General features: G+C 39.4%; 1 pseudogene; it reads left to right on the top strand.

The window, feature by feature from the left end:
* The first annotated feature begins 534 nt into the window (after window positions 1–534).
* Window positions 535–1,095, top strand: LOC130834953 (60S ribosomal protein L17-like; annotated as a pseudogene).
* The last annotated feature ends 6,559 nt before the right edge of the window (window positions 1,096–7,654 follow it).

Below are 7,654 nucleotides of genomic sequence, written 5' to 3' on the forward strand. Positions count from 1 at the left end.
CAAAGGCCAGACCTCTCTTGGGGTAAAGTTAATTCGTCACTACACAGTGATGCATTCTAATTCATGTTCCTTGGATTGGTCTTCACAAGCTCTTAGTAAGTGACTTTGTTTTTTCTCTTTTTTTAAGGTGTGGTAATATTGGGTAAGAAGGAGCCTTGATTAGTATATCATCCAGCCAGGCCTACCTCCCTACTGGACTCTCTTTAGGGAGGAGAGGATTGTGAACCATTAATTTTCCCTGGTTTTCATCAATGCTGGATTAAATTGTATGACATTGCTATTTGTAGGTCAAAAATTGTCAGCTACTGTCAATTCCATGTATTTCAAACTATCTAGTGTCCAGATTAAACGTGTAATATACTACTCAAGAGTAGCATGTTTCATGATCAGGATAGTTTGGAAATGAATCCTTAGAAACTTTTATATTCAACCTTTTCACTATATCAGAATTTTGCTTTTACCAAAAGTGTCATTTTCCTCAACATATTAAAGAGTGCGGCTTTTCTGGCAAGCAGCCTGAGGCGACCTCTAAAAATGGTTCGCTATTCACTTGACCCAGAAAACCCCACAAAATCATACAAGTCAAGAGGTTCAAATCTTTGCATTCACTTTAAGAACACTCGTGAAACTGCCCAGGCCATTAAGGGTATGCATATCCGAAAAGCCACCAAGTATCTGAAGGATGTCACTGTAAAGAAACCATGTGTGCCATTCCTTAGTTACAATGGTGGAGTTGGTAGGTGTGCCCAGGCCAAACAGTGGGGCTGGACACAGGGTCGGTGGCCCAAAAAGAGTGCTGAATTTTTACTGCACATGCTCAAAAATACAGAGAGTAATGCTGAACTTAAGGGCTTAGGTGTATATTCTCTGGTCATTGAGCACACCCAGGTGAACAAAGCCCCCAAGATGCGGTGAAGGACTGCAGAGCTCATGGTTGGATTAACCCATATATGAGCTCTCCTTGCCACATTGAGATGATCCTTACTGAGAAAGAACAGATTGTTCCTAAACCAGAAGAGGAGGTTGCACAGAAGAAAAAGATATCCCAGAAGAAACTGAAGAAACAGAAACTTATGGCCCGGGAATAAATGCCACAAAAAATAAATGCAAATGTAAAAGCAGAAAAAGAAAAAAAAAAAAAAAAGAGTGCATATTTGGTCCTGCTGGGACAAATAAATTGAAACTCTACCATCAATACATATATTTAGATGAACATTCCAACAACTCAGAAAAGGAAGCTTAGAAAACTGAATGATAAGAAAATTGCTCATTTTTAGAGGTTTTTTTGAATGATACTGTTTTTTTTTTCTTTCAAAGTGTTATAAGAATTTTCCACACATCTTGCAAGTAGTAAAAAATTATTTAGAACATATTTCAAGTATAAACGTTGGAGAAAGCATAAGGCACATTTTTTTTTCTTGAACTGCAATAGCAGTGGTGTTCAACTTCAGTTAGTTAACGAAATACAGGAAAAAAAAGTGATCTTTTATTACTATTTTACATCTTATTATTTTTTTAATATTTTTGAATTTTGAATTTAACCTTTTTTAATTTTAAAACCTCAGTACTTGAAAAATATTTTTTATACTATTCCTATAAAAATCATGTTAGTCAGTTTGTTACTTCGTTTTTTAAAAATTGAGATATCCCTATATTATATTTTGGTTGAATTGTGTCCTCAGAATAAGGTATGTCAGAGACCTAATCACCAGTACCTTCAAAATGACTTTTTTAGAGTCACTAAAATATTTTAATTTAGTTAAAGTAAGATCATTTTAGAAGTAATGGGGGGAGGTAATTAAAGTGAAGTCATTAGGGTAGGCTCTAGTACAATATGACTGATGTCCTAATAAAAAAGGAAACTTCTTACAGAGAGACAGACAGGTACAGAGCAAAGACAATGTGAGGAGACCAAGTGAGGACATCTACAAACTAAGGAGAGAGGCATGAACAGATCTTTCCCTCAGCCCTCAGAAGGAACCAACCTTGCTGACACTTTGATTTCTGATTTCTAGCCTCCAGAAGGTAAGACCATACATTTCTGTTGCTAAAGCCAGCAGCTTGTGGTATTTTGTTACGGCAGCCCTGGCAAACCAATACACCTTATTAATGTAGTACTATAGTATATTTTACAATTTTTTTCCTGTAATTCGTATCTAGTCTCATGGCGTTGTGGTCAGAGAAGAAGCTTGATACAATTTCAATTTTCTTGAATTTACTGAGGCTTGATTTGTGATGCAAGATGTAGTCTATCCTGGAAAATGTTCCATGTGCACTTGAGAAGAAAGTGCATTCTGTAGTTTTTGGATGGAATGTCCTATAAATATCAACTAAGTCGAGATGGTCTAATGTGTCATTTAAAGCTTGTTGTCCTTATTTATTTTCTGTTTGGATGATCTGTGCATTGGTATCAGTAGTGTGTTAAAGTCTCCTACTATTATTGTGTTACTGTCGATGTCCCCTTTTATAGCTGTTAGCATTTGCCTTATGTATTGAGGTGCTGCTATGTTGGGTGCATAGATATTTACAATTGTTATATGTTCTTCTTGGATGGATCCCTTGATCATTATGTAGTGTCCTTCCTTGTCTCTTGTAGTAGTCTTTACTTTAAAGTCTAATTTGTCTGATATGAGTATTGCTACTCCAGCTTTCTTTGGACTTTCATTTGCATGGAATATCTTTTTCCATCCCTTTACTTTCAGTCTGTATAGGTCCCTAGGTCTGAAGTGGGTTTCTTGTAGACAGCGTATAGAAGGGTCTTGTCTTTGTATTCATTCAGCCAGTCTGTGTCTTTTGGTTGGAGCATTTAATCCATTTACATTTAAAGTGATTATTGACATGTGTGTTCCTATTACCATTTTCTTAATTGTTTTGGGTTTGTTTTTGTAGATCTTTTCCTTCTCTTGTGTTTCCTTCCTAGAGAAGTTCCTTCAGCACTTGTTGTAAGGCTGGTTTGGTGGTGCTGAATTCTCTTCACTTTTGCTTGTCTGGAAAGCTTTGGCTTTCTCCGTCAAATCTGAATGAGATTCTTGCTGGGTAGAGTATTCTTGGCTGTAGGTTTTTCTCTGTCAAGACATTAAGTATATCCTGCCATTCCCTTCTGGCCTGCAGAGATTCTGCAGAAAGATTAGCTATTATCCTTATGGGTTTTCCCTTATATGTTATTTTTTGCTTATCTCTTGCTGCTTTTAACATTTTTTCTTTGTGTTTAATTTTCATTAGTTTGATTAATATATGCCTTGGTGTATTTCTCCTTGGGTTTATTCTGTATGGGACTCTCTGTGCTTCTTGGACTTGATAAACTAGTTCCTTTCCCACGCTGGGGAAGTTTTCCACTATAATCTCTTCAAATATTTTCTCAGGCCCTTTCTTTTCTTCTTCTTCTCCTGGGACACCTCTGATTCAAATATTGGTGTGCTTAATGTTGTCCCTGAGGTCTCTGAGAATGTGTTCCATTCTTTTTTTCTTTTGCCTTTATCTTGCTCTGTGGCAGTTATTTCCACCATTCTGTCTTCCAACTCACTTACTTGTTCTTCTGCCTCAGTTATTCTGCTGTTTATACCATCTACAGTATTTTTAATTTCAGTTATTGTGTTGTTCATTACTGTTTGTTTGCTCTTTAGTTCTTCTAGGTCCTTATTAAATGTTCCTTGTATTTTCTCTATTTTGTTTCCAAGATTTTGGATCATCTTTATTATCATTACTCTGAATTCTTTTTCAGGCAATTTACCTATTTTCTCTTCATTTATTTGGCCTCATGGGGTTTTTTCTTGCTCCTTTGCCTGCAAGGTGTTTCTTTGTTTTCTCATTTTGTCTAATTTATAGGATTTGTTGTCTCCTTTCCCTATGCTGCCTAGTAGTAATTCCTTTTGTTTCTGCCCTATGCCCCCTGTGGTGAGGTTGGTCCAGTGTCTTGAGTAGGCTTCCTGACGGGAGAATCTGGTGCCTGCTTTCTGGTGTATGGATCTGAGTCTTTTCCCCCTGATGAGCAGGGCCATGTCAGGTGGTGTGTTTTAGGGTAGGTGAAAACCCCTTAGGACTAAGCTTAATATGGCTTTAGGTAGTCTGTGTGCTGATGAGTGGGTTTGTGTTCCTGTCTTGCTTGTAGTTTGGTGTGAGATATCCAGCACTGGCAATTGCAGGCAGTCAGGTGGAGCCAGGTCCTAGGCTCTGATAGAGGCCTCCATGAGAGTTCTCTGTGGTTAATCTTCCCTGTGGCTGAGGACTCTCTAGTGGTCTAGTGTCCTGGACTCAGTACTCCCTCCCCAGAGCCTCCAACTTAACTTCTGGTCAAGGAATCCAGACTCCAGCGGTTGCTCGTCCCAGCAATAAAGGGGATTAAAAAAGACTATCCAAGCCCCAGACTAATGGTAAAAGGTTAAGTCAAACAAACAATTACTGAATCAATGAAATATGTACATGCACAAGAAAAACAAAAACAGAATCCAATAGAATATAAAGCACTAGAAAAACCTGACAGAAGAACCCCAGAATGCAATCAGAGAATTAAAGAGAAAACCAACAAAAATTCAAAACCAAAAAAAAAAAGCAACAGTGAAATTGTGAAAATGAGGACCAAATATAGCAGGGACCGAATACAAAGAAGGAGCAAATACAACAAAGAGCAAGAGAACAACTGGATAGACTGAAGATCCCCAAAATGAAGTCAAATAATTATAATTAGAACTAAGATAAAGACAAAAGCTAATAATGAAAACCAAAGCAGTGTGTCATCTGAAGCATAAAGCAAGGAATCAGAGCAGGCCAATAATATTGATTAAAAGTGTAATAAGATAAAATAAAAAGGGGTAAAGCACAGAGCAACAGAAGAGCATAATATGACTGTAAATACAAAAAGAAAAAGAAAAAAATAAAATAGAAATGTATTAAAGATAAAGAAGATGGGGAGATAAACTCAGGACTACATAAAAGCTAGCTAGAAATAGAAATGTATAAAAAGGCTAAAAATAAAAATAAAAGTAAACAATAGAATAAAAAGTATGTTATAAATGTGAAAATCCCTTAGGACTAAGACCATTATTAAAAAAAAAAAAAAAAAAGGCTAGCACTGACAACAGAATGGATCAGATCAATAGAGTTAATAATAATAATTCTGTTTCCTTGGGGTCTCAGCTGTAAGTGTCCTTGTACAGGCCTTGAGCCTCAGGCCACCTTCACCTCCCAAAGAGGCCCTCCTCTGCCTCTGGGTTGGACTCTGTACCTGCTGTGGGTCCTATGGTGTCCACTTAGGCTCTAATTTGGCCCAATTCCTGTATGTGCTTGCTCCCACAGTCTACAGCTGCCAGAGCTAGATCATTTTCATTTGTGGGAGCATTCATTGTCTACTCAGATATTCCAAAGACATAGGGTCTACCTAGCTGATCACGGGGCTTTAGTTTGCAGCATGTATATCTGATGGGAAGATTTTAGAACCTCTTCCTTAGTCTCCCTGGACCTGGTGTGTAGCTTTGGTTTTGTCCCTGCTTCTGCATGTGGTCTCATTGCCAGAGTCTTGTCCTAAGGCTGCCTTGGAACTCTTTGGGTTTGCCTCGGTGAGGATTTCCTTTATTGTTCATCTGCAGACACAGGTGTATGGGGAGAGAGAGGCTTTGATAGTGGCTCCTCTCCCTGAGAGTGACTCAACAGTAGCACCCTGCTTGGATCGCAGAAGCCCCGGGGATGACGCTGAATGTGCAGATATGCCAGCAGCCACAGGTATAGGAAATCTGGCCTTAGTATGGTTTTATACTGGTGCCTGGTGCAAGGTGCCTGAGGGGCAGCACTTAGGGGCTTTTTGTATTACTCTGTGACCAGTAGAATTTCCTTTACTGTTCATCTGTAGGCAATGGTGTGTGGGGAGAGAGAGGGTACAATAGTGGCTCCTTTCCCTGCCTGTGAGTCAGCAGTAGTGCCCTGCCTGGGTTGCAGGAGCCCTGGCAGTGGCGGTGGTGCCTATTGCATAGGGAAGCCAGTGGGCTTGGGTATAAGTGGTGTGTCTCCAGAGCTGGCCCACTCTGCAGACTTCTTCTGACTCTCGGCAGCAGGCACACCAGGCCAGTCTGCTGCCGAGAGCCAGAAGAGAGGCTACAACAGTGCCTCCTCCCCCCTGCTTGTGATTCAGCAGTAGCGTGCCACCACCATGACCACCCAGCTTTCCTCAATAGGCATTCTCCACTGGGGATTTCTTCTTTCCTGTCCCCTCAGTCCATCTCCCCACAGCCAACAATATTTCTCACCCTGAACCAGTTCTCTGATTCCCACATTCCAGCTCCCAGACACGCTGTACCCTGTGAACCCATCTCTTAGTCTGGGACACACAGGGCCGTGGTTTCTCACTCTTTCCCGTCTGCCACAGATCAGACGCTTTACCCTCTTTGGACAGTCCCAAATGCCTCCCTTCTGACCCAATCAAATTCCCTATTGGAGAGAGGGTTTCCCTGTCAGGTTTCCCCGAATTCAGCAATCTCTCCTCTGTTTCAGCTCCCCCTGCCCCAGTGTTTAGGACTGGTCCCTTTACTTTCTTCTCTTCTTTCTCCTTTTTTTTTTTTCCTCTCTGTCCTACCCAGTTATGTCAGGATCTTTGCAGTCCTTTCTGGTGTCCAAGGTCTTCTGCTAGTGTTCAGCTGGTTTTCTGTGGGAATTATTGCATCTTTTGATGTATTCCTGATGCATTTGTGGAGAGAGATGCACTCCACATCCTTCTACTTTGCTGCCACCTTTTTTCCCCCAGCCTTTAAGTTTTAATGAACAAAACAGAAAGGATAAAGACATTAAAAGTAATCATAACTTGATGCAGTATAATTCTAGGCTTGTTAGAGAATTTTAGATGTTATTTGTATATATGTGTATGTTTGTGCCTCTATGCAAAAGCAAGGAAGATATATACAAATAAATAAATATTTTTCTATCATTTCTCCTTTAGTTAATAGTCTCCTAAAGAAAGAACAAAAGAATTTTAAAAATGGCTGTTCAGTTCCCTCCTGTTAATACACAATTCACAGGAAGCACCTGTGCAGTTATCAGCCTTTAAGATTAGCATTACACTTATAGCCATGGTTGTCGGTTGGGCATGAGATTGGCACCACAGACATTTGCCAATGTCTGGTGATGATTTTGGTTGTCATAACTGGAGTAGAGCATTGCTACTGGCATGTGGCAGGTAGAGAGAGGCATACTGTTGAACATCCTGTAAGGTACAGAGCAGATTCAGTAATGAGGAATTATCACACCCAAAGAATGGTACTGCCGAGGTGGACAAACCTTAACTCAGAGCCTTGTTGACTTTGACTTGACATTTTAGCTTTCACATGCGTGCATTCTATAATTAATAAATTCTGTAAAACCTTTTAGGTATCTATTTATATATTCAATTTAATGTGGTGTGATAATGCATCTCAGGGAGTAATTATATACTATATAAAGCAGTCCTCATCTGTATATGATTTAGCAGTCCCTTTTGCAAGCATGTTATGAATAAGGATTGCATTTGCAATCTGCTTATCACCTGTCATACTAAGAGTAATGCTCAGTTTCTTTGTTGTGTTTGTTTGCTGTTGTTGTTATTCCATTTTTATTCTCAAGTTTATGAATACCACATACGTTTGTGACATTAAATACTCTAAAATCCTAGGAAGATTTATTTATGTTGTGGGGA

The sequence above is a fragment of the Hippopotamus amphibius genome, chromosome 13, assembly GCF_030028045.1.
Source record: "Hippopotamus amphibius kiboko isolate mHipAmp2 chromosome 13, mHipAmp2.hap2, whole genome shotgun sequence".
Classification (NCBI taxonomy): Eukaryota; Metazoa; Chordata; class Mammalia; order Artiodactyla; family Hippopotamidae; genus Hippopotamus; species Hippopotamus amphibius.